Genomic DNA, 13,106 nt, shown 5'->3' on the forward strand with positions numbered 1-13,106 from the left:
AAGCAACAGAAAAAGCGACAACAGGCATGAAAAGATAAACTTACCTGAAAATGTTGTGTCAACTGTGCCGAAGGTTCCTAGATACCTCAAGAATGCCAGAGGTCCAATATCTAATGTGAAGATTGAGCTCTAAGGCATTGTTTAAAAAGTGACACTTGGCGGGGAGTTCCTAAAAATTACTTTGCATGTAACTCATGATGCTAAAAATAGATCCCTAAAATCTAGGGATGCTTTTTTGCTTTTTTCTTTTTTTTTCTTTTTCAAGAAATGTTGCTCGACATGCAAGGAAGGATTACGGAGTTCTAGAGGGGACCGGACAACCTACCAGCAAATGTGACATACAACCACTGAGGGAAAACTTCTGCGTTGTTTTTGGGCTGAGTGCCCTTCGCTAGCTGACCAGCTCTACGCAATTTTTTAGTGCAGGGCAACTGTTGGGCTACTATGTGCAATTCCTAAGGGGAAGATAGATTTCCCTCTAGGATTGCACAATTTTTTCTCACAACCCGTCGATTGTATGTGAACCAAGTGCTAGGTTAGCTTGTGGTTGACCGACGGGACAAGTGAGTGAACACAAGTTGTTAAGAGATGGATAAAAACAAATAAACACAAGTACTTTATTAGTGCATGATAGCTACTATGATTTCAAGGAGGCAGGCTCCAAAACAAAGTGAAGGAAAAATTTTGGAGGGTGGTTGTAGTCGCTACAACATTGGCGACGCAATGATAGAACTCCAACTCTTTGTATGGACCTTGTTCCTAAAAAGTGAGTCTAACTCCTCCAGAATTATTGTTCTATTCTTGGATCATCATGGATTCAAAACTAAGCCTGAGTTAAAAATATAGTCCGAACATTTCTCTTGATCATTCAACACACATACCAAGACAAGTCAAGTCGGTTGTTTCGATTGGGGATGAGGGTTATATTGGTGCACAAGTAATATAGATGTCAGAGTCTAGTCTCATCTCTAGTGTTGCTCTGCAACCAACAGGCGTTGAAGTGCCCCGCCAGAGTCACGCAAGGAAAAAAGCATCGCTCTGCTGCAAGTGAGCATGGTCAATACCCCGGTGGAGTTATTTGCATCACCTCTCTATGTAGGAATCCTTTCTCTTCTTTCGCCTTTTTTTTCATTTTTTTTCATTTTTTAGAGAACTGTGCATAGGAATTTATTTATTTCGGACGTGGAAGAGGGATCCTGACTTATTGAGAGCAGAAGAGGTTGTCCCTTCAAAGAAGTATTTTATATATACCTCTGAAAATACTTGTTAAGGTTTTCCCCTTCACCTTACTCTACTTGACTGAGCTAACAAGGGTTAACCCAAAAGAACCAATTAGAGTAGGTGGTACTAGTTAAAAGTGCAAGCGTTGTGTTTTCACCAAGACTCACTCTAAACAGAACATATTTTCCATCAGGGTATCATCGACTGAAGACAACAAGATATTCATAAAGAGAGAGGACAACATATAACCAAGTGTTGGTAGTTGTACAAGTCCTCTTGTACTTTACCTTGCTTGTATCTAAAGCCACACACGGTTTCATGGGAACTAAACCTATGGGCGCAAAGCAAGCAAACAAACAAGAAAGCAAACTACAAAATAAAATGAAATCAAATCAAGAAAACAAGAAACACAAACAAGGTAAACAAAGCAAGCATTAGAACAAATAAAAACAAGAAATAAAACACTACTCCTACTCCTAAACTAAACAATGCATGGGCCTCTTCCTGTAAAGTGCTATTTCCAATGCGGCCATCGACGCATTGGCTGACCCATGTTGGTGAAGGCATGGTTTATGAGAAAGATAAATGTGTAAACCAACAAACAAGAAATATATAACAATGAATACCAACACGCTTCGAGTTTAAAAATATCCATAGAAAATAAAATAATAAAAGCGAAAGATAAGAATTCTGTGGATGTATCATGGTTATGCATCACACTGTGCATAGACGATAAACATGCACACTCTTTTGACCATGAAAAATGAGCAAATATGAGAAAGAAAGATAACTTACGTTTAGCAAGAGTGCTCGTTGTGTATGATTTCTCGAATGCATGAGTGATAAGATCATGTTATTCAGGTGGAGGATGTGAATTCTGTGAACTTGGTTGATATTCAATGTAAACATGAGAGTGATGAGGAACCTTGGGTGTTTCATCAGATTTCTGATTTGAAGTGGAATCGACTTCAAGACAATGAGAACCTGACATAACCATCAACCCTGGCTAAAGTGCCTTGACTTCTTGTGGGGTTTCCACTTCAACTACAGGTAGATCATCGAAGACGAGTGCCTTAGAAATATTGACAGTGAATGAATCAATATAATGATTGAACGAAGGAGAAAGGAGATCACAACAACCACGATCTGAACATTCAATAGGTTCATCAAAATCCTCAGGATCTAATGAATCGTACAGATGGGTTGATGATAAGCGAGAATGGTCACCCTCTGCGTTTCTGAAAATGACAGATGAAATATTGAGTGGAATTGCAAACACAGATGTGTCATCTCCGCTATGCAATGATATACTAAAATCCAGTGTATTCTATGAATGATCGGAGGTAGATGCATCCGCGAATGAATTCTCGTATGGAAAATTAACAATGGAAGAATCACCAAATATGTCAGGGAAAAACAAATGAGTTGCAGACAAAAGGAGGTCATCCTTCACTGTGGGATTTTCTTCACATTCCCACACATACTCGTCATAAATGATAGCGCAGTTTGGCTGCTCAACACCAACTCCGTCGACAACTTGATCCCCATCAACAACAAGTGTGGAGTTCGGAACGAGAGAACATAGAACAGTACAATCCAAAGGATCAACAAAATGCGGGGAGGGAGGTTGAGGAAACAAGTCCACATGACAACCAACAGTCTCAAAAGCCAAATCTATGCAGAAATCAAGACCAGGTGGGGTGGCAGGATGTGATAGTTCAACAGTTGAATGCACACCTTCTCCCGCCTCACACTATTGGGCTAGAGTTGTTTGATGAGATGAGGATGGACAGTCACTTGTGACAGTAACCTTGTCTGCCTTGGATATAGCAGATCTAACATTGAGCTATGCTAGGATGGGTTTGAATGATTCTAACACTCATGGATCTTTAGATATGTGAAGAAGGTATTGAAATATTTCACAAATAAATTTCCAATCAATTTCATCCTCTAGGAATTGAAATGCGTGATTACGAAAGCAATCCTAGAATTGCAACAAGGAATGATCGGGAGCTTTCCGCAATTCAAGAATTTTTTTGTTAAGTGCTTTATGGTCAAAGTGATGGAAAACATGGTCTATCTCTTCAACAAAATGATTGAAAGAGTGAATAAATCTATCGGGCAGTGTGACACACCATTGAAATGGGTGCCCTCGAAGTGTGAAGGCGAATAGCGAACATGCCAGGGTCTTCCAAGGTATCATAGAGATCTTTGAAAGTAGCTATATGCCTAGGCTAATATGTTCCACCTTCACCTTCATATGTGTATTGTGACAAGTCATTCCAGAAATCCTCCGGGATTTCAAAGTCATTTCCATAAGACATACATCTCAGAGGATGAATTGTACAGTTAGTCATGAAAGATGTGTAGAGATTCAAAACAGACTTTGAGGACTCAACTTGTCATCTAGCCCTCCTTCTAGCACCATAAATGTTGATGGTGTTGGACCCACCAACATGTCAGGGGATCTCCCCGGTAAGAAGTCCCAACTAGACCTTAGACCATTTAGAGCAGGAGTCCCAACACTGGGTAGTAAAGCTATACCTTGACTGCGATAGCGCACAGAGGTAAGCAGGATATCTTTGTTAGAAGCGAGGGTGTGACCTTGCAGCAAGTCAAGAGACATTCATGGGGAGGTTCTAACACACTGAGGGAAAAGGAAGTGTGCCCCTTGGAATCCTATAATAGTAGGCAACCTAAAATGAATGCACGAGCTGAAAGACATCATGAACTGGAAAGCAGAATAATCGACAATCCAAAGTGATGAGTTAAACCAACAACACGCTTCAATAAGATTCATACAATCACATATGGAATAGCCTATACATAAATGTTTAATTTGAAGCTACATACATTGGTAAAGTAACAAGGATAGTCAAACTACAATAACAACATATGTATGAAACGTTTTGGCTCTATTATATTATATAAAAGTGAAAGTTTCATCCATAGATATAACCATGACAACCACTATACCCAATAGTGGAATGTTATAGTCAACACCCCCTGCTCCTCCAAATAGATGTACTTGCTCTGCACTGTGGAGAAGCCAAGGCTCGTCACAATACTCTCTAAGCCCTCTCTAAGCAATGTCAAGCAAAATCTTGGCTCCCAAAATCTCGTTCTATGAGTTATGAAGTTCTATTTATAACAAAGGGTGGGTTGACCCTTGACATTCCCATTTGTGACTCTTGGAATACCCTCATGACTCTTCAACTTCATTACATAACTCTTTACATTACAAATGATTGTTTGCATTCCACTAATGACACTTGGAATTTCACTTTACATCATGTTTAAAAAAATTATAAATTTTCCACATATAGTTATGTGGGACAAAAATGGCTTGATTCATCAAGACAAGACAACACTAAGATTCAGATGGTTGTGGAAAGACCAGCTCATCAACCTCCTCTCCATGATCCTCGGCGACGAACTGATGCCATGCTTGGTAGTGCACAATGGTGTCCACGTTGTAGAACTTTTTCTACAAATCAGCTAGCTACAATACCATGTAGAAATTTTCTACAAATTAGCTAGCTCCGATACCATGTAGAAATTCCCACTGTAGATCACTTGATGATGCAATATACTAAAGAAAAATACTTGATCTACTTCTACAAACAATTTAGCGGAAGCTTAATCGAATTGAGCAACATCAATAAGAACACATATAAATGATAAGAAGAAATCAATCACACATAACACAGAACATATAACCAGGGGAAAGCCAAAGCATAAAACCCCAACTTTGTATTATCATACAAGTGGAAATATAACCAGTATTACAAAAAGAATAAGCTCAAAAGCTATCTTGCTCTCTCTGCAATACCTTTGATGCTCATAGACAGTCAAAGGCCTCTATCCAACCTCTAGTCTTCCCTCCAAGCCTCCTATTTCTTTGTTCAATTTTGATTACGGTCTAGTGTAGCCACTTGTGTGAATTGGCCTCTTCACACACTCACTAACCTCTGATCCAACTACGCAGTCCTGAAGGAGATAAATCCTCATCATGGATGAGCTTCCTTTATAGGAAAAATATTCATCCAACTGATACTACATTGTTTCTTCTCTGATCTCAACTGGGTCTTTGTCTGAACTGACATGCATCAGTTATTCATGAGAGAATATTCATTTATCTGAATAAAAACAGTTATATGCAAGCATGCATTAACTAACTGAACTTACTTAATTTAAACAACTTGTTTAAATCAAATATAACTGGACTTGACTCAGTTAATTGAGCCAACTAATTACTACTTAATATAGAACTCATCCTTATCTCTTTAACTGATGGATAAATTCCTCAATTAATAGAGAAACTGTTGCATGTCCTCACATAGACTTCATGCTTGATTTTTCACAACTAATTAACTCATGGAGAATTAATTTATTTATTTTCAAATAGCTGTTAAGTTCAAATTCGAATTTTACTTCCTATTTCTAGTCCAGGGACTGAATAAAATAGGAATCCATATTGAACTGCTAAAAATAGAATGCTATTTTTAGCACTTCTATTTTTAACATTTCTTGTTGCCATTTTTCAACACTCCCTCTCAACAAGAAAGGCTTCCTCTCGAACCTGATCCTGTACCTTTGGAATGTTCTGCATGCAACACTCCTACCAAGTGTGGTTGCTCCGACAACTCTCGGAACCAAAAAAACTCCCAACTGACCTCTCTGTTGGGCTAGAAACATAGTCTGATGCTGAAGCTCTACTTGCTACTGAAAAGTGCTACCTCTCTGACCTCTGAGCTTCTGCAACACTCCATGCATCTCGCACCGTTGCACACCTCTCTGTGTGGTGCAACACTCCTGTGCCTCTCGCATTGCTACAACAGGCTGCTAGCTCTACACAATCCTGGGACTCCTACATTGTAGCTCTCTCTGCCGCTCCATCCGCATCTGTCTCTACCCAATCAGTCAGTCCTACTACTCCTCGTTGGGGCTCCTGTAGCAAAGTCAAATCAAATAGGTTGGGTACCTCAAGGATCCTGCCTCTAGCCTTTGTGGGACGATAACTCCACATCGCCCCACCTCCTACCAGGAGGTATGGATGCATGTGATCCCTATGCCCACCTAGCTCGAAATTTCCCCCTACTGTAGGTATCTGCATGAATAGATGTCTCTACTCGATCTCCTCTCAACTTTTCTAGTTGTGGCTACCCACAACCTTCTGAAGCTGCTTCACCAATCGTGGCTCCTCCACAATCGTCTGAGACTTCTTCTGGCGTTGCATGTTGAGAGATAATTTACTCTCCCTCTCAACCACCAAGTATCTAACCATTTCCTTGCTCCTCAAGGCTTTGCATGCATCTTGTACCTCAAGTGCATACAGGTTCTTGTCTAGCACACCAATATGTTTCATATTTCCCGCCGTCACGAAATTTTCTAGAAAATGAGATGATTTTAAATCAGCGATATCTCCCTCATCTGAACTCCGATTCAGTCGATTTTTTTTTTTGAATTTGGGTATTTTTCCACAAGGAATCCATATCTTCTATTTGTTTCTAAAAATTTTGCACAGAAATTTTCAGATCTGCTCTGAAAACTCCCAGCCCAAAACTCAAAACTTCGAAATCTCCTTTAGTATATTGTTCTCACTTGATCACCTGTGCTCTGATACCATGTAGAACTTTTTCTACAAATCAGCGAGCTCTGATACCATGTAAAATTTTTCTACAAATCAACTAGCTCTGATACCATGTAGAAATTCCCACTGTAGATCACCTGATAATGCAATATACTAAAGCAAAATACTTGATCTACTTCTACAAACAATTTAGTGGAAGCTTAATCGAATTGAGCAACATCAATAAGAACACATATAACTGATAAGAAGAAATCAATCACACATAACACAGAAGATATAACAAGAGGAAAGCCAAAGCATAAAACCCCAACTCTATATTATCATACAAGTGGAAATATAACCAGTATTACAAAAAGAATCAGCTCAAAAGCTATCCTGCTCTCTCTGTAATACCTTTGCTGCTCATAAACAGTCAAAGGCCTCTATCCAACCTCTAGTCTACCCTCCAAGCCTCCTATTTCTTTGCACAATTTTGATTGGGGTCCAGTGCAGCCACTTGTGTGAATTGGCTTCTTCACACAATCACTAACCTCTGATCCAACTACGCAGTCCTGAAGGAGATAAATCCTCATCATGGATGAGCTTCCTTTATAGGAAAAATATTCATCCAACTGATAATACACTGTCCCTTCTCTGATTTCAACTGGGTCTCTATCTGAACTAACATGCATGAGTTATTCATGAGAGAATATTCAGTTATCTGAATAACAACAGTTATATGCAAGCATGCATTAACTAACTGAACTTACTTAATTTAAACAACCCGTTTAAATCAAATATAACTGGACTTGACTCAGTTAACTGAGCCAACTAATTACTACTCAATATAGAACTCATCCTTATCTCTTTAACTGATGGATAAATTCCTCAATTAATAGAGAAATTGTTGCATGTCCTCACATAGACTTCATGTTTGATTTTTCACAACTAATTAACTCATGGAGAATTAATTAATTTATTTTCAAATAGCTGTTAAGTTCAAATTCGAATTTTACTTCCTATTTCTAGTCCAGGGACTGACTAAAATAGGAATCCATACTGAACTGCTAAAAATAGAATGCTATTTTTAGCACTTCCATTTTTCATTCCCTGTTGCCCAATCCAGCACTGGTACCCAAACTGCTATTTTTAGCAATGTTATTTTTAACACTTCTATTTTTAGCATTTCTTCTTGCCATTTTTCAACACACATACTCTTTGATGATGTCTTTCTGGAAACGAACTCTTGCCTCCATTGCTTCCAGGTATATTGATTTGGAACCTCTATCCAACTCTTCTTGTAACTTGCACAACTTAGTCCTGAGAAAGGTTGGACCAGTGATGTACATACGCATGTTATCTGTGCTGCCTTGCAAAACTGCACTTGTGGCCTTGAGCATCAACTGATCAAAGTGCGCATCAATCTCTAGTCTCACTTGGTTCTTCTCTTTGGCCTCGGTGAGCGTACCAATCTACGTGGTGCCATAATTTCTCACCATGACATCCAAACTCCTATACAACTGTGCATATGAAGCCTCAAAACTGGTGATGAGCGGCGAGAGTTCCTCATAGTTTCAGATCAAACTCCAGATGTGTGCTTTGTCCAACTCTACCTACGGCTTCATCATCTTGTGCAAGTGAAGTAGGGCTCCCTTGTACCTCATTGTCCATGTCTATACATGATCAACTATGGCATGTATATCTATGAGTGTTCACACTATCTTGATGTAGCATTGTTGATGACCATGTAGATGGACAACTTACTTGTGCATGGTGACAAACCTTTCATACAACCTCCGCGTGACTGTCTCAAGCGCCGATACTTCAGCAAGTATGACTTCCTTCATCTCTGCTCTGGCAATTCCTGTTGATTGATACTCTCTCTACCTGGTTGCTTTCTACTCCTTAGCCATGCGCTCATTTTATGCTATCAAGAAATTCAGACTCAGGTTTGTGGCTTTGACATAAGCCTTTTTAGCATCGTCAAGGTGGTTGTATGTCTTTATACATCTCGCACAGACACCCGTTCTTCCAAGTGCGCAAGTGATGCATGCTCATCGAGGGTGCACGCTCTATGTGCTTATACAACTCTATGTTGTGACTTATCAAAGGCTATGTTGTACACATATGTTCCCTGGATTATCCTCAAGGAGAATGGTTTCCCCTTGTTCACTCAGGACTTACACTGCCATTAGAGCTGGTGAAGCCCGTGGGGTGACCTTGGTTGCTTTTGGCATGAGGTCAGTTTCCTGATCCTATTTTGGTTGCTCCATCTCCATATCCATCTTATCTACTATCAGATCATCTTCTGGAGAAAGTTCCTATTCTTGTAGTTGCCCACCCTGTTCCTCATCTATTGCTGGTTCAGAGACTTCAACCTGTATCGATGCGGTTTTTGTTGTCTCTGCACCTTGCACTTCCTCTTGCTCCTATTCCTATTTTTGTTGCACTTCCTTCTCTCTTTTGCGCACCTCTTGTTCTTCTTTGAGCTTCTATTGTACTTCCTACATCTTCCTCTCTGCATCTTCCAGTCTTTGCTTCTCCCTTTTTCTTTATGCTATCCTCTTATCGCGTTGTCCCCTCTTTGCATCTATCTCCAAATCTACTTTCTCCACAAGTGGATATTCCTTAAACTTGTAGCTTTTCTCCATCTATGTGCTTTCGGCAATCTTCCTCTTACCTTTGGCTTGCACAGTTTTGCTGCTTGCTGTTGCTGTTGTTGTTGTTGCTCCCTGTGGTGCTGCTACCTTGAGTGTTGCTAGCCATTATACTACCATGTTGACTAGTTCATTGAGCCTAGAGGAGTTATAAAAATATCTCCATGGGTCTTCCTCTAGCCAATGACACGCCCCATGGATCCAAGAATAGTACACTCTCGCACAGTGGTCCCTGCATAAACCATGTGGATCGTACGGATTGAAACTCTTGGTGTTGAACTTAAACTTCTTGAAGTCTTCGACCTCAGCATCTGCTTCTTTCAAACTCTTGATTGCATACAACCCAATTTTCAAAGGAAGCGTAGGCCATGGTGCCTTCTTCTTCTTGTGCAATCCAGCTGATAACCCTATCAAGATGTGGTATGCAACCTCCTGCATGACCAACTTGTTCGTGGAAAACCTTGGCAACACATGCGGAGCTTTCTCCGCACTGTACATCCTAATGAAGGTGTCATATGGTGAGGCGTACCAATTTGAAATGTTCAGAAACACCTCCATTGTTTCCTGGGACATGCAAGGTGGATCTTGTTCAAATATCATTGTGTACAAAGGGGTGATGAAATGATCATATATTCTAGCCATTACTCCTCGGTAGCTGCAGTCTGAGAGCAACTTGCAATATACGTTCACAACATTCTCTAAAGGTGTCCATGCCCAACCCATGCCAGGAAACTATTGATGGGCACAGATTACATCGAGGAGGTAGGAAGACATGAAGAATCTTGCTTGCAGATCCTTGGGCAGACTCCTGGCATCGGATACATGCACTTTCAGCTGGAGAGCCAACATGTCAAACCAATTAAAATGTTTTCCTTCAATTTCCATCTGATCCAACATAGCAACCCAACTCTACGGGAAGGTCTCCGTACTCCCTTGGTCATACAAACGACAAGTGAAGATGACCAAGAATTGGTAAGCCTTCGTGAGTGTCTTTGTCTTGTATATCTACTTGGGTGTCCTCTTGAACTTTGTTGGCTCCCTTACCTAACTCTTCAAGATGTCTCCTGTCTTCATGTTGTTGTTGGGAGTGTAGAAGAGTGCATCCATCCTCCTCACTGGAAATGGAAAATGGTACATCTGCTGATAATATTCTGCCTTAAAGGAAGAAACTGCTACTCCAATGACACTGGTCAATATCATCGTCATCGGATCAGTGTATGAGACAATCCAGTGGATTACGGGAAACCTGCATGAAACCTTGTATAATCCCAACTTATGGATGTTTACATAAACCTGTCGGTCCCCCAGATTCTCCTCAAAGCTATCTGAGAAAACAGTGTTGATGTCTTGCCATGTGATCCTAATTTCTTTCTCAATGAATAGGTGTGTGTCTGTGTACACAGGCAAGCTCATAGACCCCTTGTCAACCACATCGCAAGTACTAGTTTCAATTGTGTCTTTTGATCCAGCTCTCTTGGAGGCCATGATACCTGTACTGCTGAGAAGCTACTCAAAAACCTGTGGTACCTAGAGATATAGAAGACACTCATGGAAAGCCCATGTAAGTTGAAAAACATCAAGCAACTCGAGAATCGATCGGGCAACAAACTAGTGACTATTGGGCAAGATTGTGAAACATTGACTCCGGGAGGCTGGGAGACTGTCACATGGAACTACGCATTGCACAATCTCAACTACTAGTGAGGCTCACTAGTGACTAGAACTGTGTAATGCGCAATCCAGTGAGGCTCACTGTTGACTAAAACTGCAAAATGCGCAGAACAATTAGGCTGGGTTGCTGGCTGGAACTACGCATTGCACAATTCCAGTGGGAAGGAATGGGTACCGCCTCCCAGGATTGCGAAGAGGACAACTAGGAGCTAGTGTTCATAGCCTCTATGCAATTCCTAGAGGCAAGGCAGAGCCTTGACTGCTAGGAATGCGCAGAGCATGCTGGGACAAACAAGATTTGGGCTGAGACAACCCGGATCTGCACAATGGAAACCTGAAAATGTGAAGGACTGAGTGTGTGTGCAAAGATGGTGCAAATCTGAGTGAATAGACATCCATGCAATTCAAGAAAGTTCATAAATAAATCAAACGACAAAACCAAGAAGCTCATGAAGATAGTTGACGCAATGGTGACCATAAGTGCATAAATAATGTTGTGCATGCGACACTAAGGAAAGGTAACGCAAAACTTGAAACAACACTTCTACAAGCTAAAACACATTGAAATTCCAGTGGTCATTCAATAAAACAAAGGAAACAACACTCATACAAGCCAAAAACTAAAAGGCGACAAAAAAAGTGACAAAAGACATGAAAGGAAAAACTTACCTGAAAAAAGTTGTGTCGACTGTGCCAAAGGTTCCTAGATGCCTCGTGAATGCTAAAGCTCCAAGATCGAATGTGAAGAATGAGCTCTGATGCATCATTTAAATAGATTTGTTGAAATTAGGGTTTATGACGTCCATGCCACAAATTTAGGAAAATGCGACACTTGGCGAGGAGTTTCTAAAAATGACTTTGCATGTAACTCTTGCTGCTAAAAATAGATCCCTAAAACCTAGGGATGCCTTTTTGCTTTTTTCTTTTTTCATTTTTGGGAAAAGATGCCTGGCATGGAAGGAAGGATTGCGTCGTTTTGGAGTGGACCGGGCAACCTACCAACACATGCGAGAGACAACCACTGAGGGAAAACTTTTGCGTTGCTTCTGGGCTAAGTGACCTTGGCTGGCTAGCCAGCTCTACGTAATTTTCCAGAGAAGTGATGCTAGCCTACTCTGCGTATTTTTCTGGAGTAGTGTTGTTGGCCAGTTCTGCGCATTTCCAAAGTGTAGTGCAGTTGGTCAGTTCTGCGCAATTCTAGAGAGCAGTGTCGGCTGACTTTCTCTACTCAATTTCCAGAACAAGGTTGGCGGGCCTGATCTGTGCAATGCCTGAGTGGAGGGCACCTCCTGGGCTACTCTCCGTAATTCCTGAAGGGAAGACAAACTTCCCTCCAAGATTGCGCAGTTTTTCCCGACAACTCGTTGAACGGATGTGAACCAAGTGTTGGGTCAGCTTGTGGTTGACCAACGGGACAAGTGAGTGAGCACGAGTTGTTTAGAAACAGATAAAATCAAATAAACACAAGTACTTGATCAGTGCAGGATAACTGCTATGATTTTGAGGAGGGAGGCCCCAAAACGAAGCCAAGGAAAAATTTTGGAGGGTGGTTATAGCCGCTACAATAGGTTTAAAAACATCAACAAAAATTCGTTAAATTGTAGCTTTTTTTAAACATTAATGGAAACCAACACTACAAAAATTTTAAAATTCAAATAAGATTATTTTTAAGTTGGTTTTAACCGTCTTAATGAAATTAAACTTATTTTTAGGATTGTTTTTCATCATCTTAAAGAGGTTAATTTTTCGTTTGAATTAGTGAATAATTTAAATGCCTCCAAATATCATTTGTTCTTTTGAATTTCTAAAAAGATAAAGAGTGAAGCTAAATTTTTATGCATATGTAATGCTCACATACATGTTGACACTTATTGAATTACACCAAATATGGAAGTGGAGTTTTAAACTAATCCAATCATATTTTTTACTAATTGGGAGTTATTGACAATGCGAGGTAACTGTGGAGTCATTCAATGCATATACAT

This window comes from Pinus tabuliformis, chromosome 1_2 (genome assembly GCF_031772625.1).
Source record: "Pinus tabuliformis cultivar Carrire ecotype Pingquan chromosome 1_2, CPIR1, whole genome shotgun sequence".
Classification (NCBI taxonomy): domain Eukaryota; kingdom Viridiplantae; phylum Streptophyta; class Pinopsida; order Pinales; family Pinaceae; genus Pinus; species Pinus tabuliformis.